Here is a 26000-nt window from a genome sequence, read left to right as displayed (position 1 = left end):
GTAAGCGAGAGTGAATTAAGTAAGCGAGAGTAGAGTAAGTGAGCGAGAGTGAATTGAAGTAAGCGAAAGTGAATAGGATGAAGAGTGAATAGCATGGTAGAAGTGAATTGAAGTAAGCGAAAGTGAATTAGAAGTGGCAGAGATAGAAGTAAGTAGCGAGAGTGAATTAGAGTAAGCGAGAGTGAGAAGTAAATGGCAAAGCAAGTAAATGCGAAAGCGAATTAAATGTAAGCAAGCGGATGTAAATGTGCAAAAGCAGAGATGGAAATGCGCAATAAGCGAAGTTAAGTAAAAAGCGAAAGCGGGTAAATGGCGAAAGCGGATGAAAAGTAAGCGAAAGCGAATAAATGGCGAAGCGGGTAAATGGCAAGTGAATTAGAAGTAAGCGAAAGCGGCGTAAATGTAAGCGAAAGCGGAGTAAATGGCGAAGCGGGTAAATGGCAAGCGAAATGAATTAGATGGCGTAAGCGTAAATGGGTAAATGGCGAGCGTGGGTAAATGAAAGCGAAAGTAGATGCAAATGCGAAGTGAAATAGCGAAAATGGAAAGTAGCAAAAGTAAGTAAATGCGAGAGTGGGTAAATGGCAAAAGTGAATTCGTAAAGCGAGCGTGAATTGATGAGCGAAGCGTAGGTAAATGGCGAAAGTAGACCAAATGGCGAAAGTAAAGTAAATGGCAAAGTGAATTAGTAAGCGAAAGCGGGTTAAGTAAGCGAAAGCGGGTAAATGGCAAGCGAATTAAATGGCAAGCGGGTAAAGTAAAAGCGAAAGCGAATTAAATGAGCGAAGTAAATGAATTAAGTAAGCGAAGCGGAATTAAGTAAGCGAGTGAAGTAGATAGATGAAGCGAAAGTAGAATGAATGTAAATGGCAAGCGAATAGTGAAGTAAGCGAAAGTGAATTGAAATGAGCGAGAGTAAATGGAGTAAGTAAGCGAGAGTTGAATTAGAGTAAGCGAGAGTAAATGTAGATGAAGTAAGCGAAAGCGAATTAGAAGTAAGCAAGTGAATTAAATGCGAAAGTGAATTAAGTAAGCGAAGCAAATGAATTAGATGTAAGCGAAGTGAATTAGGTAAGCGAGTAGATTAGAAGTAAGCGAAAGTAAATGTGAAGTAAGCGAGCAGATAAGCAAGTAGGTAAATGAAGCGAAGTAGAGTGAATTAAGTAAGCGAAGCGAATTAGAGTAAGCGAAAGTGGATTAGATGGCAAAGTAGATGAAGTAAGCGAGAGTGAAGTAAATGAGCGAGAGTAGAGTAAATGGCGAAAGTGAATTAAGTAGCGAAAATGGGTAAGTGTAAAGTGGGTAAATGAAAGCGAGAGTGAATTGAAGTAAGCGAATGGTAAGTAGAGTAAGGGTAAATGATAGATTAGGTAAGCGAGAAATGAATTAGAAGTAGCGAGAGTAGGTGGAAATGAAAAGCAAAGTAATTAAATGGCAAAGTGAATTAGGTAAATGGGAAAGTGAATTAATGGCAAAGTAGATGGAAGTAAAGCGAAGTGAATTAGAAAGTAGCGAGGTAGGTAAATGTAAGCGAGCGTGATTGAAGTGAGCGAGCGTGAATTGTAAATAGCGAAAGTAGATGGAAGTGAGCGGGGTAGAGTAGGTAAAGCGAAAGTAGATGGGCGAAGCGAAATGAATTAAGTAGCGAAAGTAAATGGATTGAAATGAGCGAAGCGGGTGGAAGTAAGCGAAATGGGTAAATGGCGAAAGTGAATTGAAGTAAGCGAGTGGGTAAGTAAGCGAGGTAGGTAAATAGCGAGGTAGGTAAATAAGCGAGGTAGGTAAGTAAGCGAAGTAAGTAAATAAGCGAAAGTGAATTAGAGTAAGCGAGAGTAGATGAAGTAAAGCGAAAGTGAATTAGGTAAGCGAAGAGTAGGTAAATGCAAGAGTGGATAAGTAAGCGAAAGTGAAGTAAGTAGCGAAGTGAATTAGAAGTAAGCGAGAGTGAATTAGGTAAGCGAAAGTAGAATTAAGTAAGCGAAGTGAATTAGGTAAGCGAAAGTGGATTAGATAAGCGAAGTGGATTAGAATAAGCGAAGTGAATTAGGTAATAAGCAAGTAATGGTAGTGAGTGAATTAGGTAAGCGGGCGAATAGAGTGAAATGAAAGTAAGTGAGATTAGGTAAGCGAAATAGAGTAAATGTAAGCAGAGTAAGCGAGTAAAGTAGAGCAGCGTAAGCGAAATAATAGCAGCGTAAGCGGAATTAGAAGTAAGCGAAAGTGAATTAAGTAAGCGAAGTAGATTAAATGAGCGAAAGTAGAGTAAATGGCGAAGTAGATGAAGTAAGCGAAAGCGAATTAAAGCGAGCAAAAGTAGAAGTAAGCGAAGCGAATTAAATGGCAAAGCGAATTAAATGTAAGCGAAATTAAATAAATAAAGCAAATGGAGTAAATGGCAAAAACAAGGTAAATAAAAAGCGAATAAATGTAAGCAAAAAATGGCAAAAAACAAAGTAAATGGAGTAAATGGCAAGCGGAGTAAATAAGCGAAAGTAGGTAAATGGCAAAGTAAATGGAATGGCAAATGGCGGGGTGGAGTAAATGGCAAGGTAAATGGAGTGAAGTAAAGCGGGTAAATGGCAAAGTAGAGTAAATGGCAAAATGGAGTAAATAAGCAAAGTAGAAAATGGGTAAATGGCGAGTGGAAATGGTAAATGTAAAGCGGAATTAAATGGCAAAGTAGAGGTAAATGGCAAAAGTAAATGGAGTAAATGGCAAAGTAAATGGAGTAAATGGCAAAGCGGAGTAAATGGCAAAGTAGAGTAAATGTAGTGGTAAATGGCAAGAATAAGTAAATGGCATGGCAAAGAATAAGTAAATGTAAGCAAAGAATAAGTAAATGGCAAAAGTAGGTAAATGGCAAAGGGTAAATGGCAAAAGTAGGGTAAATGGCAAAGTAAGTAAATGGCAAAGATGAGTAAATGGCAAAGTAAATGGAGTAAATGGCGAAAATAGAGTAAATGGCAAAAGTAGATGAAGTAAATGGCGAGAAGTAGATGAAGTAAGCGAAAGTAGATGAAGTAAGGAGAGTAGAGTGAAGTAAGCGAGAGTGAATTAAAGTAGCGAAAGTGAATTAAATGTAAGCGTGGGTAGGTAAGCGAGTAATTAGGTAAATGCCAAAAGTAGGTAAATGGCAAAGTAAAGTAAATGTGAAAGTAGGTAAATGGCAAAGTAGGTAAATGTGGCAAATGGGAAATGGGTAAATGGCAAAGATGGAGTAAATGGCAAGTAATTAAATGGCAAAGTAGATAAATGGCAAAATGGGTAAATGGCAAAGTAGAGTAAATGGCAAAGTAGGTAAATGGCGAAAGTAGGTAAATGGCGAAGTAGTGATTAGGTAAATGCAAAGTAATTAAATGTGAGCGAGTAAAGTAGTCGTAAAGTAAAAGTGAGTAAATGGCAAGCGAGGGTAAAGGCAAAGAGTGAATTAGGTAAAAGAGTGAATAAATGCGAAAATGGAGTAAATGAAAGTAAGTAAATGGCAAAGTAGATGAAATAAGCGAAAATTAGGTAAATGGAAAGTGGGTAGGTGGCGAAAGTGAATTAAGGTAAATGGCGAAAGTAGATGAAATAAGCGAGAGTGGATAAATAAGCGAAAGTGAATTAAAGTAAGCGAAGCGAGAATAAATGTAAGTAAAGTAAAGTGAATTAAATGTAAAGCGAAATAAGTAAATGGCAAGCGAAAGCGTAAAGCGAATTCAAGTAAGCAAGCGTAAGACGAATTAAATGGCCAGCGTAAGCAGATGCAAATGTAAAGCGAAATGGGTAAATGGCAAAAGTAGGTAAATGGCAAAGTAGGTAAATGAAAACTGAAAATGGAGTAAATGAAAACTGCAAAAATGGTAAATGGCAAAAATGGAGTAAATAAGCGAAGTAGAATGAAAGCAGCAAAGTAGGTAAACAGCGAAAATGGATCAAACAGCGAAGTAAATAAACAGCGAAGTAATCGGCAGCGAAGTAAGTAAATGGCAAATGGCAAAAATGGAGTAAATAAATGGCAAAGTAAGTAAATGGCAAAGTAAATAAAATGGCAAAGTAAATGAAATGAAAGCAAAGAATAAATGCAAAACTGTAAAGTGAGATTGAAGTAAAAACTGGCAAAAGTAAATTAAATGAAACTGAGTGGAGTAAATAAATGGCAAAAATGGAGTAAATGCTCAAAAGAAATGGAGTAAACCATAAGAAAATGGAAAGCAGCGAGAAGTAAGTAAACAGCGAAAGTAAAGTAAATAGCGAAAGTAAGTAAATGGCAAAGTAAGTAAATGGCAAAGTGGGTAAATGGCAAAGTAAAAGTAAGCGAAATAAGTAAATGGCAAAGATAAATGAAGTAAATGCAGCAAGAATAAAAATGTGGCAATAAATGGCAAGCGTAAATAAACAAGAAGTAAAGTAGGTAAATGAAAGTAAAGTAAGTAAATGGCAAAGTAAATGGAGGAAAGCAGAGTAAATGGATGGAAAGCAGCGAAAAGTAAGTAAATGGCCAGTAAGTAAATGATGGCAAAATAAGTAAGCGAAGCAAAATAAGTAAATAAATGCAAAAGTAGAGTAAATGGCAAAGTAATTAAATGCGAAAGTAAAATGTATTAAACGAAAGTAAATGGGTGGAAAGCAGCGAAAATAAATGGAGTAAACAGCGAAAGTAAATGGAGTAAACAGCGAAGTAAATAAATGGCGAAAATAGAAAGTAAATGGCGAAGATAAAGTAAATGAGCGAGTGAGATTAGGTAAGCGAGAGTGAATTAGAAGCAGCGAAAGTAAATGGAAACGGCGAGTGGGTAGGTAAGCGAAGTGAAGTGGAGTACTACATGATTCCATAAGTGTTATTTCACAGTTTTGATGTCTTCACTGTTATTCTCGAATGTAGAAAATAGTAAAATAAAGAAAAACCCTTGAATGTGTAGGTGTTCTAAAACTTTTGACCAGTAGTGTACACATATCAGATATTCTTTCCCACGACAATATCATATGCCAAAACATGACTTGTATTGAACCCCGATTGTGACGTGTATGAACAGTACAACTCAGAGGTTGAAGGGGATCTAGGAATGATTAGGTGGCCAGGAAAGTGTCAGGTTTAGATTTAAGAGTGAGGAGATTTAACATCTCTTCTTTAGTGACCGCAGGGAAGACTCTGCATTCCACCTGGTTTGACCGTTTTGTACACATTGCTCTATGATTTTTAAATTTTATTTCACCTTTATTTAACGAGGCAAGTCAGTTAAGAACAAATTCTTATTTTCAATGACGGCCTCGGAACAGCGAGTTAACTGCCTGTTCAGGGCAGAACAACAGATTTGTACCTTGTCAGCTCGGGGTTTGAACTTGCAACCTTCCGGTTACTAGTCCAACGCTCTAACTAACCACTAGGCTACCCTGCCGCCCAAATGTTTTCAGCTCTGACAGTTTCTTCTCGGTTCAACATGCATCATCTTCCTCCTACCGGCCTCCTCACCTGGTGTCGTTATAGATGTCCACAGGGGACTGGCTACTCTCCTTAGCCATCCTCATCATGTCCAACACAGCCATGCCAAGACACTCCTCCTGGGTCTCATGGTCCACTGGGATAATCACAGCTATGCACAAAGTCACTACGCCACTGAGAGGAGGAGGGAGATGTAGTAGATAGAAGTGTCATAAGGTGAAAACAAACAAGGCAAACGAGCGACGGAGAGAGTAGAGAGAAAGAGAGAGGAGGGTTGGTAACGGTAACATATGACAGACAACAGCAGCAGACTGGCAGACACCCCGAACATATCACACACGTCTGTTAAGGCATGAGGCAGTTGGTACACACCCCTATCTGTGGCATGCCCCGGTCTCTGTGGCATGCCCCAAGTGGCACCCTAAATAGGGTAGTCTAAACAAATCGGAGTGCACCAGAGCCCTATGGGCCGTGGTATAAAGTAGTGCACCAGAGCCCTATGGGCCGTGGTCTAAAGTAGTGCACCAGAGCCCTATGGGCCGTGGTCTAAAGTAGTGCACCAGAGCCCTATGGGCCGTGGTCTAAAGTAGTGCACCAGAGCCCTATGGGCCGTGGTCTAAAGTAGTGCACCAGAGCCCTATGGGCCGTGGTCTAAAGTAGTGCACCAAAGACCTATGGGCCGTGGTCTAAAGTAGTGCACCAGAGCCCTATGGGCCGTGGTCTAAAGTAGTGCACCAGAGCCCTATGGGCCGTGGTCTAAAGTAGTGCACCAGAGCCCTATGGGCCGTGGTCTAAAGTAGTGCACCAAAGACCTATGGGCCGTGGTCTAAAGTAGTGCACCAGAGCCCTATGGGCCGTGGTCTAAAGTAGTGCACCAAAGCCCTATGGGCCGTGGTCTAAAGTAGTGCACTATATTGGGAATAGGGTGCCACTTTCATTTAGTTTCACTTAGTTCATGCTGGCTAAGGAAGAGGTCCCCACAGGCAGGGTTACAACCTAACTGGGGAGAAAAGACTGCCTGTGTGTTTGAGAAGATCCATTTAACCAAGGTAGGATGCAGGCACAACCACTTCATTACATAATGATTAGTTATGCTATTTAAGACGCAAGGAGATTTGCAGTTCAGTGATTCCGACTGCAATGTTGTCCATCTCAAACACGTACACTCTGCATCTCTGCATCCCTCGTCTTCCTGACTGTCTGTTCTAGTTACAGCAAATAACAGCCTGACATGGTACGTGGGATACATGCAGCCATGTTTCCACAAGCTACACCGGAAGTATTACACTCCCTCTTTCATTGTTTTGCTCAACAACTTTCTGTTCTGCACCAAAGCGATAGGGATCTTAGTGTGTGTGAGCTCTAGAACTATGGCCAGTCCAGTTGAACGTCCATTCTCTCTGGGGATAAACATCAAGTGAAACCACAGGAGACATTGGCCTCGGCTATACAAACAACACGTCAGTAGACAGAATGTCTTGAGGAACATAAGCCACATTTCCAAGAATAGAAACTAAAGAAAACTTTTTTTAAATTATTTTTTACATGGAAACAAAGAACCTCAGTTCTCAGAACTGTGGAATAAAGTCAACACCGCTTTCCTCACAGAGCCTCCATTTTCTATAATACAGACTTAAAGGGGCCATCCACCATTGAAACAATAAACTAAGGGATCCAGCCCCAGCCTCTGTCTTGGTAAAAAGCTGAGGGATGGGCCTGGAGAAATGGAACCACTCTTGAATTAATAAGCAGAGGTATTGATGCAAGGACTGACCATCAAAATATCAACATTACAGTTATAAGCAGTTGTATACAGTGTTTGTTTACATTTTTAATCTTTACAAATATTGAAGTAAAACAAGCTTGTGTTTCAGGTTCTGATGGGGTATTACAGTTGAACTAAGCTCATAAGGCATTTATAAGTTATATTCTTCAAGAATCAATGGATGTAGCAATTGCGGCTTGCTCTTTAAAATGACAGCAGGACCTCACATAGTAACTAACGTATACAGGGTAATCTCTCCCACCCAGTGTGTTTTGTGACAATGTGAATGTGAAGATAAAAACTGAAAAGGACACCACAGTCCACACAGACATTCTAAAAACACGCACATACACACAAAAACACACCCTACCAGCCACAGCCTTCACCACTGCCTGTCACCCTCCCAACGCCACTTCCCCTTTTCTTCAGCATATGTACGGACACACACACACACACACACACACACACACACACACACACACACACACACACACACACACACACACACACACGGGTAGATTAGGCAGTTATTTACACCACACAGACTTTACAGCTTCGTTGATTGGTGATTGGTTTCTAGAAACCAGTTGCTTGCTAAATCAATTTGGTCTCACCAGCTGGCTCTCTCTCTGTAGCAATTGAGCCAGGGGATGAGGTTGCCCAATACCTCAGGTTACTGAAAGGTGGCTTTACAGGTAGGCTATTTTAGCGGAGTCTGTAGCATACATGTCAGACTAGAGCCCACATTTACAAAGCAACTCAGAGTCGTGCTCATTCATTATGATCTTTAAGGCAAAGCTGATCCAAGATCAGCACGCCTACACTCTTGAATTTCACACTACAAGACTGAGAAAACTTTCCTGGTAAAAAAAAATAGCCCAAGACTAACCTGAGCAAAGAGGTAGGACATGACGGTATCGTCGAACACCGGGCTGTCCATTCCCTTGTTGACCCCATAGCGGTGGGAACAGGAGCCTCCATACCAGCCAGGGAAGTAGTACCTGGGTGATGTAGAATTTTATTATCAATGTTTTCATTTTCAATTATTCTAATCGGTCTGCAACCCAGAGTGTGTAAAGTTCTGGTTTAAATTAAACAGAATTCCCAGCTCACAATTAGTCAAATAAATGTTTATTCACGAGAGCTCTCCCATTCACATACAAAGATGTTCCTTTTATAACATCCTTCTAACCTTCGCACACACATGCACACTAACATTAGGAGAGCCATCTTCTTCTCTACAATTTTAGTTTATCACTACCCAGCTGACAGTTCCAGTCCCCCAGAAAAAGGAAACCTGGAGGGTTACTCCCTGTACAAGCATACGTTCCCAGAGTTATAGCCGGGTCAGTTCAACCATAGTTGAATTGTTTCTAGGTGTTTTCTTAGGCATACACACATTCCTCTCACTCCCAGTCTAACCTAGTCGGACTTACGTTTAATATTTTTAATTACTCCTTATCCATGCTACATAACCTTTAATCCCTAATGGTTTAAGATAAACCTTATAAATTATTTTATCACAGGGGGGATACAGAAAGGGAGAAGAAACAGGAAGAGGAGAGAAGATAAAGAAGAGGACTATATAAAAGACAAGCACATTGTGTCTAATACTACTACCGTACAATGATACTTTAATTAAATGGCATTGCATATTTCACACTTTAATTCCTTAATATTTTTAATCGTCAATCTAATTGTTTCCTTTTCAACAGAAAAATAAAATCTAGACCCCTGACCACACGCCACATCCTACCTCACTCTGAAGAGGAGACTGTCATTTGCTGATTGGTCGAGTTTGAGGATGTGATTGGGTGGGAACCACATGCGGTCGCTCTCCCTCATCAGGCCAAACAGGCTGCAATACAACGGTGCCAGGCCTGGGAGACAGGAGAGAACAGAATAATAACAACATTGACACCAAACACATCCATAGGGATAAGCAGAGCCGTATCCTTGTGGTTAGTGTGTCAGCCCTGAGATTGGAAGGTTGGGGATTTGATTCCCCCGCCAAGTCATACCAAAGACTCCAAAATTGGGACCTGATGCCTCTATGCTTGGAACTTTAGTATTTAGGAGATGAATTAGGGTTAAGGCCCTGCGATAGACTAACGTCCTGTCCAGGGGGTGTCTCACCCTACAGAAATGGGAGGCAGAGCAATGGACATTAGACTGGTGGGAATCTGTCCTTTTGTCCAAATTTGAGATTTTTGGTTACATCTCTCTATGTGAGATGCAGAGTAGGTGAACAGATGATCTTCGCAAGTGTACTTCCCACCGTGAAGCATGGAGGAGGAGGTGTGATGGTGCTTTGCTGGTAACACAGTCTGTGATTTATTTAGAATTCAAGGCACACTTAACCAGCATGTCTACCACAGCATTCTTCAGCGATACACCATCCCATCTGGTTTGCGCTTCGTGGATTATCATTTGTTTTCAACAGGACAACGGCCTCCACAAACCCCTGACCTCAACCCAATTGAGATGAGTTGGACCGCTGAGTGAAGGAAAAGCAGCCAACAAGTGCTTAGCATATGTGGGAACTCCTTCAAGACTGTTGGAAAAGCATTCCTCATTATGACCTTTAAGGCAAAACCAATCCTAGATCAGCACTCCTACTCATGCACAAACATACAGGTGGTTATGGTCAACTGGTCCCTGTAAGAGGGTTGGGGTTGTGAGGGTGTAGAGTTTAGGATTTTAAGCTTGAGGCGAGACATTTCAGTGGATAGTATTGGGCCTCAGTCAGCTGTGCTCTAGTCTGGAATCTTGGAGTGAAATCTGCTGTGTTGTCTGGTCTGGGCTCTGGGAGTGAAATCTGATTAACTGGCCAAAAGGCACCTACTGTATGAAATGGCATTCTTCTCAGCATGGAAATAACGTTGTAAAGAGCATTAAACACACTAGCCATTTCAACAGCTTTAAAGTTATTAATAGATGTATGTTTTTCCACGTATGTAGGCCTATAGCTTCGGGCTGCAATGTGTCCACAGGGGCAGCAGGTAGCCTAGTGGTTAGAGCATTGGGCCAGTAATCAAAGGTTGGTGGCTCAAATCCCAGAGCTGACAAGGTGAAAATCTGTCGTTCTGCCCATGAACAAGGCAGGTATCCTACTGTTCCTAGGCCGTCATTGCAAATAAGAATTTATTCTTAACTAACTTGCCTGGTTAAATACAAACATTTAAAATGCATGTATTTACACTACCCATCAAAAGTTTGGGGTCACTTAGAAATGTCCTTGTGAAATTAGTTGCAAAATGAATACGAAATAGAGTCAATGATTTTTAATTGAAATAATAACTGTGTCCTTTCGTCAAAGAATCCTTAATTTGCAGCAACTACAGCCTTGCAGACTTTGGCATTTTAGTTGTCAATTTGTTGAGGTAATCTGAAGAGATTTCACCCCATGCTTCCTGAAGCACCTCCCACAAGTTGGATTGGCACTTCTTAGGTACTATACAGTCAAGCTGCTCCCACAACAGCTCAATAGGGTTGAGATCCGGTGACTGCTGTCCACTCCATTATAGACAGAATACCAGCTGACTGCTTCTTCCCTAAATAGTTCTTGCATAGTTTGGAGTTGTTCTTTGGGTAATTGTTTTTTCTGCGTCTCACGAATGTTCAAACACCTCAAATTTAGATTTGTCTGTCCATAACACTTTTTTCCAATCTTCCTCTATCCAGTGTCTCTGTTCTTGCCCATCTTAATATTTTCTTTTAATTAGCCAGTCTGAGATATGGCTTTTTTTTTTTTGCAACTCTGCCTAGAAGGCCAGCATCCCGGAGTCGCCTCTTCACTGTTGACATTGAGACTGGTGTTTTGCGGGTACTATTTAATGAAGCTGCCAGTTGAGAAGTTGTGAGGAGTCTGTTTCTCAAACTAGACATTAATGTACTTGTCCTCTTGCTCAGGTGTGCACCGGGGCCTCCCCTCCTCTTTCTATTCTGGTTAGAGCTGGTTTGCGCTGTTCTGTGAAGGGAGTAGCACACAGCGTTGTACAAGATCTTCAGTTTCTTGGCAATTTCTCACATGGAATAGCCTTCATTTCTCATAACAAGAATAGCCAGAAATCTTGCTTGTTTGTAGGTGACCAAATACTTATTTTCCAACATAATTTGCAAATAAATTCATTAAAAATCCTACAATGTGATTTTCTGGATATTTTTCTTCTCATTTTGTCTGTCATAGTTGAAGTGTACCTATGATGAAAATTACAGGCCTCTCATATTTTTTAGTGGGAGAACATGCACAACTGGTGGCTGACTAAATACTTTTTTGCCCCATTGTATATATGTATATATGTATACATCCTTCTGCAGGGAACAATTGTTTTCCCAGTTCTGTTTTTAATCATGGGAGTACTCCTAACAGTAAAACATGTCAAATGCCCATCCTCTCATTTTTATTTCGGCCCCCAAAAATGTGCCAGCGATTCGCCCATGGATTGATGTTTCAACATTGTCTCGATGAAGAGTTTGGCGTTCGACTAGCCACGTGCAGTTACAAGCCTGCTAGAGTTAGCGGCAGGCGGACAAGCAATATCCACCGTCGTAGTACAGATGAAACCTGAACTGTGAGCTGGACAGTTTTAGAAAACCCTGACTAGATCTAGTTTCAGTAATAGTATACCCCTTTGGGCCAAGCCCTCAAAAACAACAACAACAAAAACAACAACAACAACAACAACGTCTATGAGACGAGGGTGTGACAGACAGCAGATGAGAGAAACCGGAAGTGAGAATAGAGTGCTGTGTGACAAGAGGAAGAGAAGCCTAGGCCAGCGTATTGCATGGTGGAGGTTAGTAAGTTTGTTAGCTAGCCAGCCCCACTTTCTGCCTGTACGGGGGAGACTGCTATATGGCAGCCTGGGGGAGCAGAGGAAGAATAGAATAAAAGTACTAGATTGAGTGTATCCGTCAAATTTCTGTGGTCTGAGGAGCTTTGCCCATTCTACTAGACCTAATTATATGGTTGTCGCTTTCTCCCTTAGGTGCTCAGAATAACCTCACTGTCTCTCTAAACTCAATTAAAAATAATCAGAGAGCCTGGGGTGTGTTTGAGATTATTTTTAATTGACTCCTCTCACTCCCTGTCCACCTATACCTTGACGTTTAACTACTCTACAGTGCAGTGTAACTCGATATGCTGGAGTGATTATGTTGCCATGTCAGAGTTATTATGTTACCAAGTTTAGAGAGACAGTGAGAGAGAGCCAAAGAGAGAGAGAGAGCCAAAGAGAGAGAGCCAAAGAGAGAGAGCCAAAGAGAGAGAGCCAAAGAGAGAAAAAATGAAAGCGAGAGAGTAAATGAAAGAGAGAGAGAGAGAGAGTGCAAGAAAGAGGCAAGAGAGAGAGTGCAAGAGAGAGAGTGCAAGAGAGAGAGTGCAAGAGAGAGAGTGCAAGAGAGAGAGTGTAAGAGAGAGAGTGCAAGAGAGAGAGTGCAAGAGAGAGTGTAAGAGAGAGAGTGCAAGAGAGAGAGTGCAAGAGAGAGGGAGTGCAAGAGAGAGAGTGCAAGAGAGAGAGTGTAAGAGAGAGTGTGAGAGAGTGTAAGAGAGAGAGTGTAAGAGAGAGAGTGTAAGAGAGAGAGTGCTGCAGGGTGCATATCAGAGACCTTCTGGGGTGTGTTTGAAAGAGATAGAGACATAGAGAACTAAAAATCAACAAGTCAACAGCCTGCTGAGGTCAGTGTATGAACACCCAGGTCAGTGGTAGGCTATATTCAACATAACTACACTACATGACTGTGGCTCCAAGACAAATTCAAGCAAAACTGCTATCAAGGCTTTTCCGGGTTGGGACTAAGAATATATTCTCTTTAAACTACATCTCGATGCATATTTACACTTTACAGATTAAACTGAAAGATACAGAACAATGTTTACACTTTGAAGCAAAATTGAAGAAGGGTAATTTGGAATGAAAATTAGTTATTTTTGAGTACTCTGTAAACCGGGCCAAACAGATAGCAGTTTGACACATTTGTCCTCTTGCACAGATGAGCTGAACTCCTCAAGTGGAGGTGTCAAATAGGTTTTAAAGCTAAAAATACACACACTGTTGGACATCTAGTTAAACAACCACTCTAACAACTGTATAACTGCTTAAAATTACATTAAGACTGATCAAGGAGAGATGGGTCTAAGTAGGCGGGTTCTGCTCTAACGGAAGAACAGACTGCGCTTCAACTCAGGTACACCACTCGCTACCTACCGCCAAACATTGCACACGACTCTGCCAAGAAGCACAATGCTCAAATACTTCTGCGTTAGTCTTTGACTAATCAAATAATTCATTGATCAAATAATTTGTCTAATGAATCTGAGTACAGCCTCTCAAGGCCCAGATTACCCTAGTCACAGGTCTATACCAAGGGAATATGAAGCTTGATTTACTGCCATGGTGGCTGGTTACACACGTGCGGAATCCCAAATCAACCCTTCGCTTGCCTGCGCCAGACGTTCTATGCGTCTACATCTTAATTGGGACAGGTGTTGCAGCGTCCCATATCCAGCAAGCATCAAACCCACAACCTCAGTTTACATTTACCGCTACAATGACTCAGTCTATGTCAAGACAAAATGAGAACCCCGTCTGCAGTAAACAATGACTAGAGTTGTAGTTCCACAAAGCCCTCAAGAGAAGTAACCTTGAGTCAGACTGCTAATGAAAGAGGTCAGAGGAGATATTTGTGTGGATTACACTCCCTCCGCATTGAAACCTCTTCCTCGTGCTTCTGTCTGCGCTGAAAAGGTTTACTTTTATGGGTTAGGGATGGTTTGATGTTTGTTGTAGGGGCAATAAGAACAAACAGCATGCACTTTAGGCCTTGTAGGGCAGGAGATCGTCTCTGTGGGCTGCAGCATTGTGAGGGTTAACACGTTTACATTTTTTACTCACGTTGGCCACAGAGAAGGAGAGCCCACAGGCTTTGGAAAGCGGGCCGTGTCAGTGGCACTGTATTGTCCTCAAAGCGAGCAAAGAAGTTGTTTAATTTGTCTAGAATAGGAACCTGCTCTGCTTTCTGTGTGAGGAAAGGTAGTAATCTACAGGTGTTATAGAGCAAAAACCTATAGGAGAGTCAATGCTTTGATGTTTGCAGTGAATGACTGGGTGTTGTCCAGGATCACACCAAGACACTAATGTCAGGCCGGACACTAGTCTTGTGTTCAGAGCCAATGTTGGTTTTGATGGAGGCTGGGGCCAGTCTGTGATATGGGCGTTGCGTGGATTTGGATGAGCGAGGAGTCTGGGCCCTTTGGTGTCAACAGCAGTCACAGGACATGGACGTGTGTGAGGTGTGGTTTTTCAGAGGAGGTTGGTGTGAAGAGCTATAGGAGGACAGGCTCATTGTAATAGCTGGAATGGAATAAACACAACAATAAAACACAACAAGCATATTGAAACCACAACTTGACTCCATTCTAGCCATTACATGACAGTCCTCCAACAAAACTAAGGAGATGATTGTGGACTTCAGGAAACAGCAGAGGGAACAACCCCCTATCCACATCGATGGAACAGTAGTGGAGAGGGTAGCAAGTTTTAAGTTCCTCGGCATACACATCACAGACAAACTGAATTGGTCCACTCACACTGACAGCGTCGTGAAGAAGGCGCAGCAGCGCCTCTTCAACCTCAGGAGGCTGAAGAAATTCGGCTTGTCACCAAAAGCACTCACAAACTTCTACAGATGCACAATCGAGAGCATCCTGGCGGGCTGTATCACCGCCTGGTACGGCAACTGCTCCGCCCTTAACCGTAAGGCTCTCCAGAGGGTAGTGAGGTCTGCACAACGCATCACCGGGGGCAAACTACCTGCCCTCCAGGACACCTACACCACCCGATGTTACAGGAAGGCCATAAAGATCATCAAGGACATCAACCACCCGAACCACTGCCTGTTCACCCCGCTATCATCCAGAAGGCGAGGTCAGTACAGGTGCATCAAAGCTGGGACCGAGAGACTGAAAAACAGCTTCTATCTCAAGGCCATCAGACTGTTAAACAGCCACCACTAACATTGAGTGGCTGCTTCCAACACACTGTCATTGACACTGACCCAACTCCAGCCACTTTAATAATGGGAATTGATGGGAAATGATGTAAATATATCACTAGCCACTTTAAACAATGCTACCTTATATAATGTTACTTACCCTACATTATTCATCTCATATGCATACGTACGTATATACTGTACTCTACATCATCGACTGCATCCTTATGTAATACATGTATCACTAGCCACTTTAACTATGCCACTTTGTTTGCTTTGTCTACATACTCATCTCATATGTATATACTGTACTCGATACCATCTACTGTATGCTGCCCTGAACCATCACTCATTCATATATCCTTATGTACATATTCTTTATCCCCTTACACTGTGTATAAGACAGTAGTTTTGGAATTGTTAGTTAGATTACTTGTTGGTTATCACTGCATTGTCGGAACTAGAAGCACAAGCATTTCGCTACACTCGCATTAACATCTGCTAACCATGTGCGGACTCACTAAACAGAGAACATCCCTGGTCATCCCTATTGCCTCTGGCCTGGCGGACTCACTAAACAGAGAACATCCCTGGTCATCCCTATTGCCTCTGGCCTGGCGGACTCACTAAACAGAGAACATCCCTGGTCATCCCTATTGCCTCTGGCCTGGAGGACTCACTAAACAGAGAACATCCCTGGTCGTCCCTATTGCCTCTGGCCTGGAGGACTCACTAAACAGAGAACATCCCTGGTCGTCCCTATTGCCTCTGGCCTGGCGGACTCACTAAACAGAGAACATCCCTGGTCATCCCTCCCTGGTCATTGCCTCTGGCCTGGCGGACTCACTAAACAGAGAACATCCCTGGTCATCCCTACTCACTAAACCTCTGGCCTGCCTCTGGCCTGGACTCACTAAACAGAGAACATCCCTGGTCATCCCTATTGCCTCTGGCCTGGCGGACTCACTAAACAGAGAACATCCCTGGTCATCCCTATTGCCTCTGGCCTGGCGGACTCACTAAACAGAGAACATCCCTGGTCGTCCCTATTGCCTCTGGCCTGGAGGACTCACTAAACAGAGAACATCCCTGGTCGTCCCTATTGCCTCTGGCCTGGCGGACTCACTAAACAGAGAACATCCCTGGTCGTCCCTATTGCCTCTGGCCTGGCGGACTCACTAAACAGAGAACATCCCTGGTCGTCCCTATTGCCTCTGGCCTGGCGGACTCACTAAACAGAGAACATCCCTGGTCATCCCTATTGCCTCTGGCCTGGCGGACTCACTAAACAGAGAACATCCCTGGTCGTCCCTATTGCCTCTGGCCTGGCAGACTCACTAAACAGAGAACATCCCTGGTCATCCCTATTGCCTCTGGCCTGGCGGACTCACTAAACAGAGAACATCCCTGGTCATCCCTATTGGGCCTCGGACTCACCAGAGAACATCCCTGGTCATCCCTGCCTCTGGCCTGGCTCACTAAACAGAGAACATCCCTGGTCATCCCTACCTCTGGCCTGGCGGAAAACAGAGAACATCCCTGAGAACATGGAAGACTGGCCTGGAGGACCACTGGTCCCTGGTCATCCCTATTGCCTCTGGCCTGGCGGACTCACTAAACAGAGAACATCCCTGGTCATCCCTATTGCCTCTGGCCTGGCGGACTCACTAAACAGAGAACATCCCTGGTCATCCCTATTGCCTCTGGCCTGGCGGACTCACTAAACAGAGAACATCCCTGGTCATCCCTATTGCCTCTGGCCTGGCGGACTCACTAAACAGAGAACATCCCTGGTCATCCCTATTGCCTCTGGCCTGGCGGACTCACTAAACAGAGAACATCCCTGGTCCCCTGGTCATCCCCCTATTGCCTCTGGCCTGGCGGACTCACTAAACAGAGAACATCCCTGGTCATCCCTATTGCCTCTGGCCTGGCGGACTCACTAAACAGAGAACATCCCTGGTCATCCCATATTGCCTCTGGCCTGGCGGACTCACTAAACAGAGAACATCCCTGGTCATCCCTATTGCCTCTGGCCTGGCGGACTCACTAAACAGAGAACATCCCTGGTCATCCCTATTGCCTCTGGCCTGGCGGAAACAGGCCTGGCGGACTCACTAAACAGAGAACATCCCTGGTCATCCCTATTGCCTCTGGCCTGGAGGACTCACTAAACAGAGAACATCCCTGGTCGTCCCTATTGCCTCTGGCCTGGCGGACTCACTAAACAGAGAACATCCCTGGTCGTCCCTATTGCCTCTGGCCTGGCGGACTCACTAAACAGAGAACATCCCTGGTCATCCCTATTGCCTCTGGCCTGGCGGACTCACTAAACAGAGAACATCCCTGGTCATCCCTATTGCCTCTGGCCTGGCGGACTCACTAAACAGAGAACATCCCTGGTCATCCCTATTGCCTCTGGCCTGGCGGACTCACTAAACAGAGAACATCCCTGGTCATCCCTATTGCCTCTGGCCTGGCGGACTCACTAAACAGAGAACATCCCTGGTCATCCCTATTGCCTCTGGCCTGGCGGACTCACTAAACAGAGAACATCCCTGGTCATCCCTGGGCCTCACTCCTCTGGCCTGGCAGACTCACTAAACAGAGAACATCCCTGGTCATCCCTATTGCCTCTGGCCTGGAGGACTCACTAAACAGACAACATCCCTGGTCATCCCTATTGCCTCTGGCCTGGCGGACTCACTAAACAGAGAACATCCCTGGTCATCCCTATTGCCTCTGGCCTGGCGGACTCACTAAACAGAGAACATCCCTGGTCATCCCTATTGCCTCTGGCCTGGCAGACTCACTAAACAGACAACATCCCTGGTCATCCCTATTGCCTCTGGCCTGGCGGACTCACTAAACAGAGAACATCCCTGGTCATCCCTATTGCCTCTGGCCTGGCGGACTCACTAAACAGAGAACATCCCTGGTCATCCCTATTGCCTCTGGCCTGGCGGACTCACTAAAAAGAGAACATCCCTGGTCATCCCTATTGCCTCTGGCCTGGCAGACTCACTAAACAGAGAACATCCCTGGTCATCCCTATTGCCTCTGGCCTGGCGGACTCACTAAACAGAGAACATCCCTGGTCATCCCTATTGCCTCTGGCCTGGCGGACTCAATAAACACAAATGCTTTGTTTGTAAATAATGTCAGTGTTGAAGTGTGCCCCTGGCAATCTGGTTAAAAAAAACTTCTGCTGTCTGATTTGAAATCATTTATACTTTTACTTTTGATACTTAAGTATATTTGAGCAATTAAATGTACTTTGGGTTATTTTTTTCTATTAGAGCAGCAACTCTTCCTGGGATCCACACAAAATATGACATAATGCAAAACATTAATAGACAAAAACCAAACTACATAAAAAAAATGTAAGGCACACGTAGCCTACGTATCAATACATACACACAAACTATCTAGGTCAAATAGGGGAGGCGTTGTGCCGTGAGGTCTTGCTTTATCTCTTTTTTTGAAACCAGGTTTGCTCTTAATTTGAACAATATGATATGGAAAAGGAGTTCCGTGCAATAAGGGCTCTATATAATACTGTACCCTTTCTTGAATTTGTTCTGGATTTGAGGACTGTGAAAAGACCCCTGGTGGCATGTCTGGTCGGCCAAGTGTGTGTGTCAGAGCTGTGTGTAAGTTGACTACGCAAACAATTTGGGATTTTCAATACATTGTTTCTTACAAAAAGATGAAGTGATGCAGTCAGTCTCTCCACAACTATTAGCCAAGAGAGAATGGCATGTATAGTACTTAAATCAGCCCTTTGATTACATTGAAGAACAAGACGTGCCACTCTGTTCTTGACCAGCTGCAGCTTAACTATGGCTTTCCTTGCAGCACTCGACTGAACAATAATCAATAATAATAATCAAAACTAGAGCCTGCAGGACTTGCTTTTTGAAGTGTGTTGTCAAAATAGCAGATCATATTTTTATTACGGACATACCTCTCCTCATCTTTATATCCATTGAATCTCTGTTTTGACCATGAAAGTTTACAATCTAAGGTAACGACAAGTAATTTAGTCTCTTCAACTTGTTCAACAGCCACACCAGATTCAGCTGAGGTCTATAACTTAGGGAATGATTTGTACCAAATTTCAATGCTCTTAGTTTTAGAGATGTTCAGGACCAGTTTATTGCTGGCCACCCATTCCAAAACAGACTAGAACTCTTTGTTAAGGGTTTCAGTGACTTCATTAGTTGTGGTTGCTGATACGTACGTGGCTGAATCATCAGCATACATGGACACACATGCTTTGTTTAATGCCAGTGGCAGGTCATTGGTAAAAATAGAAAAGAGTACAGGGCCTAAAAAACTGCCCTGCGGTACACCACACTTTACCTAGAAAAGCTTCCATTAAAAGAAAACCCTTTACGTTCTATTAGAAAGATATCTCTGAATCTACGCTAGGGGCTGTACCAAATGTTTGATGTATCATAATAATTGATTATGCTTATGTTGTATTAATATAAGAGGAGGGGTTATAAGACCCCTCCCTCCTTACATTTATAGGGTCCTAGACTACAGATGAACAATATATATACACATTATATGAGGTTTAATATTGTTCCACAGTACTTTTCTAGGTTCTCTGCCTCTCATGAAGAAACTGTCTGAGAAATGTGTGACTGTGAGACAGAACTCTGCAGGGGAGTGTAAGAGATAGGAGACTAGTCAGACATTCCACTATAAATCAACTTGGACATTTACTGCTAAGCTTTGAGATAACACTAAAAGCCTTGTTTATATAGCTGTGTAGGCATGGTTTTGGTCTCATGAGTAAAAGGTAATGATGTAGGCAGTGACATCACTAAGGCTGGACTTCGGGTTTAATAAAAAACAACTTGGGACCTTTTCTATTTTGCAGAACTTACTCAGAAACATGCGTCATGTTCCTGTTGTCAACTTCTGTCTGCAATTGCATTAATAAAGGTTTTTGAATTATTTAATTAAAGATAGTCATAATGAACCCCAACACTATGACAGAGGTTGAAAAGCCATAACACATGAGTGTTTTGAACAACAAGTTATAGTCAATAATATTAAAGGTTGCACTGAAATCTAACAGTACAGATCCCACCATCTTCTTATCAATTTCTTTCAACCAATCATCAGTCGTGTGTGTCAATGTGTCAAATGCTGTGTCCTTCTCTATAAGCATGCTGAAAGTTTGATACTAATAGGTTTACAGAGAGAAACAAATTTGTTCCAACAGTTTGCTAAGAGCTGGCAGCAAGCTGAAATGTCTGCTGTAAAGGCAGCTTTACCACTCTTGGGTAGCAGAATGACTTTGGCTTCCCTCCAGGCCTGAGGACAAAGACTTTCCTCTAGACTCAGATTAAAGATATGACAGATAGGAGTGGCTATAGACTCAGCTACCTTCCTCAGTAGCTTTCCATCTAAGTTGTGAAAGCCAGGGGGTTTGTCATTATTGATCGATAACAATCATTTTCCCACCTCTCCCACACTAACTTTACAGAATTCAAACTTCCAATGCTTTTCTTTCATAATATATTTGTTATGCATAAATACGATGGCTCACTGTTCGTTGTTGGCATTTCCTGCCAAAATTTGCCCACTTTGCCTGTGAAGTAATCATAAAAATTATTGTCAACATCAAATGGTTTTGTGATGAATAAGCCATCTGATTCGATGAAAGACGGAGTTGAATGTCTTTCTGCCCATAATTTCATTTAAAAAGTACTCAAATGTTTTTCCATCATTCTTTATATATCATTGATCTTGGTTTCACAATACAGTTTCTTCTTTCGGTTGAATTTAGTCACATATTCTCTCAATTTGCAGTAAGTCAGCCAGACAGATGTGCAGCCAGACTTTTGCCCCATCTCGTTCAACCATACAGATTTTAAATTCCTCATCAATCCAAGGAGACTGAACAGCTCTAACAGTCCGTTTTTTAAAAACAGGTGCATGTTTATCAATAATTGGAAGAAGCAATTTCATAAATTCAACAAGAGCAGCGTCTGGAGGCTCCTTATTAAATCACATCGAACCTACATGTTTTTAACATCATCTACATAAGTCACAGCAAAATATTTTGTCTGGGATCCCTTATACACTATTTTAGGCCCAGCTTTTTAAACTTTGGCTTTCCTGCATATAGCCACTATATTGTGATCACTGCACCCAATGGGGACAGATACAGCTTTAGAACAAAGTTCTACAGTATTAGTCAACATGTGATCTAAACAGTACAATGTGGATGATCTTGTTCCTGTAGTGTTAGAAAACACCCTGGTAGGTTGATTAGTTACCTGAACCAGATTACAGGCACGGGTTACAGTGAGAAGCTTCCTCTTGAGTGGACAACTTGATAAAAACCAGTCAATATTTCAGGTCCCCATGAAAGTAGACCTCTGTTTACGTCACATACACAATCAACCATTTCACACATTATTAAGATACTGACTGTTAGCACTATGTTGCCTATAGCAACATCCCAAAAGAAAAGGCTTTAGATGTGCCAAGTGAACCTGCAACCACAACACTTCAATAACACTTGACATAAGATCTTCTTTACGCATTACAGGGATGTGGCTCTGAATATATACAGCAATTCTCCCTCCATAAGCATTTCTCTCTCTTCTATAGCTGTTATATCCTTCTATTGCTAAAATTGTATCATCAAATTAATTATCTAAGTTAGTCTCAGAAATGGCTAATATATTAATGTTATCAAGTCATTGACTTCATGAACCTTATATCTAAGGTTGCCTATATTAATGACAGATTTCCACCGGTCTAATGTCCATTGCTCGTGTTTCTTGGCTCAAGCATGTCTCTTCTTCTTATTGGTGTCCTTTAGTAGTGGTTTCTTTGCAGCAATTTGACCTTGAAGGCCTGATTCACGCAGTGTCCTCCTGAACAGTTGATGTTGAGATGTGCCTGTTATTTGAACTCTGAAGCATTTATTTGGGCTGCAATTTCTGAGGCTGGTAACTCTAATGAACTTATCCTCTGCAGCAGAGGTAACTCTGGGTCTTCCTTTCCTGCGGTGGTCCTCAGGAGAGCCAGTTTTATCATAGCGCTTGATGGTTTCTGCGACTGCACTTGAAGAAACTTTCAAAGTTCTTGAGATTTTCCGCATTGACTGGCCTTCATGGTCTTAAAGTAATGATGTACTGTCGTTTCTCTTTGCTTATTTGAGTTGTTCTTGCCATAATATGGACTTGGTCTTTTACCAAATAGAGTTATTTTCTGGTCCTTATACCACTACTACCTTGTCACAAGATTACTGATTGGCTCTAATGCATTAAGGAAAGAATTTCCACAAACTAACTTTTAATAAGGCACACCTGTTAATTGAAATGCATTCTAGGAGACTACCTCATGAAGCTGGTTGAGAGAATGCCAATAGTGTGCAAAGCTGTCATCAAGGCAAAGCGTGGCTACTTAAAGAATCTCAAATATAAAATATATTTAGATTAGTTTAACACTTTTTTGGTTACGACATGATTCCATATGTGTTATTTCATAGTTTTGATGTCTTTACTATTATTCTACAATGTAGAAAATAGTAGAAATAAAGAAAAATCCTTGAATGAGTAGGTGTGTCCATACTTTAGACTGGTACTGTAGGTAAATAAGGTATTCTGTTTATTCTTTGTAATCTGCAAACATTTCTGAAAAACTTTTTTTGCTTTGTCATTATGGGGTATTGTGTGTAGATTGCTCAGGATTCTTTTTTATTTAATACATTTTAGAATAAGTCTAACGTAACAAAATGTGGGTCTGAATACTTTCCGAAGGCACTGTATATAAGTACATGTAAAACCAAATACTTTTAGACTTTTTTTCTCAAGTAGTATTTTACTGGGTGACTTTTAATTGAGTCATTTTCTATTAAGGTATCTTTACTTTCACTTAAGTATGATAATTGGGTACTTCGCCCACCACTGTTTCTGCAGCAGCTCCTCGGCGTGTTACTGCTGGAGTAAAACATGTTAATTCATAAGTCCAGTCATCGCGTCACAATTCTAAAATGCAATCGCTTGTTAAAAACTGTTTCCATGGCCACAATTAAAAAGAGCTACTGGCTTTATTTGGTAACTGAAGCGCGCCTCCCATTCACCATTCAAGTGTAGTCAACATTAGACAGGCCATCAGTCCATCACCCACCACTTTACAATGTGAGTTATGCATCTTGAAAACATACTTAACGCAGCAATATGTAACTTTTGGGGCGACCCGACTCAATTGAAATAAAAATATGAGTTATAAATTTGTCACTCTCATTGAAAGCCAGTCTAAGAAGCGGTAGATCTGTTCTACGTGCACTATTTCTATGCTTCCCGAACTCAGCAAACAATGTTTCCACGGCGAGAATGAGAACAGTAAATGACTAATGCTTTAACAGAAATGTTTGTAACCAAATGACAGGGATTAACAGTTAATTCATTAATGGTTACTTATGTAAATAGGGAATGGATCTAAATAAACAAAGGGCAAACAATTCACATGAAACAATGGATATGCAAGAATTGCCGGGAGACAGATGAGGGCATTCTGGGGAGCTGAGAGACGGGCATTTTTCTTCGCCACACACCCCTCACCATCTTGTCTCAACATTTAAAATGATACTCAAGACACCATCTTAAAATATATTTAAGATGCTTTTCACTGACAGCTAATCAGCTAGGCCTATTGCCATGTGGGCTTCCCAAATAGACACAGCCTACGAGCTTGTGATTTCAAACAGTCCACAGCTCATTTTGTAAAGAAGCTAATGGTTCTCCATTCCTCTGTGACCAAGTGATGCTCTCTGGTGAAGTATTTTGGATGATTTTATTTATGTATGTATAGACAGGAGTAATTATATAAATATATTTTTTTACTTTCGGGCCTAATTAGACATGCGGCCTATGAAAGACTTCCTCATATGACATTCCTCTCCTGTTCCATTGGTTTTCATATCAACTTTCTTTCGTTGTGCAGAAGCCAAAGGCACAATCCTAGTCACAATCCTAGTCACAATCCTAGTCACAATCCTAGTCACAATCCTAGGAGACTTATAACAACACATGGTCTTTAAGGCCAGATTGTTCTCCAAGATGTTCAAACGTTCATAATCACCAGCAGGGTCAAATAATAATCACAGTGGTTGTAGTAGAAGGTGCAACAGGAGTAAATGTCAGTTGGCTTTTCATAGCTGGGCATTCAGAGGTCGAAATAGCAGGTGCGGTAGCGAGAGAGAGAGAGAGAGGTGTGCTGTTTTGAATGGCATGTTCCCGCAAATGGCATTTTGTCAAATGTTTGACAATGACATGTTATTTCATGTTTCATTACAGGAGTTGCATGTTCCGTTAAGATGCTTTACCATCACCTAAGTGGGATCAGTAATTCTGGCCACCGTGGGTAGACACCCTAATGGGCAACGCACCCAATGCATACGAGTGCGGTACATTTCTCAAATGGCCGGTAAATTAAAATCTTCCCGGTCACGTTGTCCGGCGTCACTTTTCCCTAACGGAAACCCTGGTGTGTGTGTGGATCTGTGTCACCAAGCAGACACTCCAGGCCCCTGAAGCCCGCGGGCAGTGGTTTCTGGGCCCTGTTCTGTCAACAGCAGTCACAAACAAGGAAAAGGGTGGGGAGGGTGTGTGTGTTTGGCTACTGGTGTAGGCCTATGCTGTAGCTGAAGCATTTTAAATGAATCTGGCATAAACCTGAACCACTCACAGTCTATTGACACTAGAAACAATCACTAATGTGTTTTAGCCAAATGTTAAGGCTAACGAAACAGTCACTAAAGTGCTTTAGCCAAACGTTAAAGCTCACGAAACAGTCACTAAAGTGTTTTAGCCAAACGTTACGGCTAACAAAACAGTCACTAAAGTGCTTTAGCCAAACGTTAAGGCTAACGAAACAATTACTAAAGTGTTTTAGCCAAACGTTAAGGCTAAGAGAGACAGAGACAGGGGAGCACAGTGAACAAAACGGCAAAGTCTCATAAACCTGCCCACACTTTAATACCTCAAACAAGCACTGAGGGGAAAATAGCATGTCTATTATCTCGTTCCCAAACTAAGCCCAACTAACCCGATGCAGTATGTGTCAGTCCTTGTTTATGGCTTTAATTCCACTCAACATTGTTCATGCTTTATTAAATCATCTCCTTTGGAGCAGAAAAACATTGAGCACTGGCTCACTCACCGCATGCCTTGGCCGCGTCGATGCACAGCTCCTCAGCCACATAGTCCCCTGCCGGGTAGGTGAGGTCTTGGCTGTTGGCTCCGCCCTGGCCCAGGTGGTACAGGTGCACCCTCAGACAGGGAGGTGGAGCTACTTCCTGTTGCTGTTTGGTCTCGGAGACAGGAAGTGGTTTCAGGATGCAGCCGTTCTGATTGGACAAGGGACATAATGCAGACTCCATGTCCATCACTGCAGGGAAGGGAGAGAAATACGGTGTAGAGGGGAGGAGAGAGGAGGGAGGATAAAGAGTATGGGGGGGAGAGAGAGAAAGAGGTGGTGGGGGAGGGGCAGAGGGGCGAGTCAGCAGTCAGTTGAGTGTCATGATTATGACACGTGTCATTAGTGAGCTATAAACATGAACTGCTCTGCATTGTTTACAGTTCGTTATGGCCAATGCTGAGAATAGAACTTACAAACTAGGGTTTTTTCTGGATCCAAAAGGGACTTAGGTGGTGGGCTTGGCAGGGGGTGTGGCAAATGGCACTGTCACACCGGCCCGTCGACGCAGCTAGATTTTAGAGAACTCCCATCTTGACGATGTACAGACATTTTTAAGCCAATCAGAATGAGTTTTTCCACACA

General features: G+C 42.4%; 1 pseudogene; it reads right to left on the bottom strand.

Moving 5' to 3' along the window:
• Window positions 1-26000, bottom strand: part of LOC127906403 (tyrosine-protein kinase JAK2-like) — a 100540-nt pseudogene that overhangs the window by 46649 nt on the left and 27891 nt on the right.

This window comes from Oncorhynchus keta, chromosome 12 (assembly GCF_023373465.1).
Source record: "Oncorhynchus keta strain PuntledgeMale-10-30-2019 chromosome 12, Oket_V2, whole genome shotgun sequence".
NCBI lineage: Eukaryota > Metazoa > Chordata > Actinopteri > Salmoniformes > Salmonidae > Oncorhynchus > Oncorhynchus keta.
This window is presented reverse-complemented; position numbering and strand designations above follow the sequence as displayed.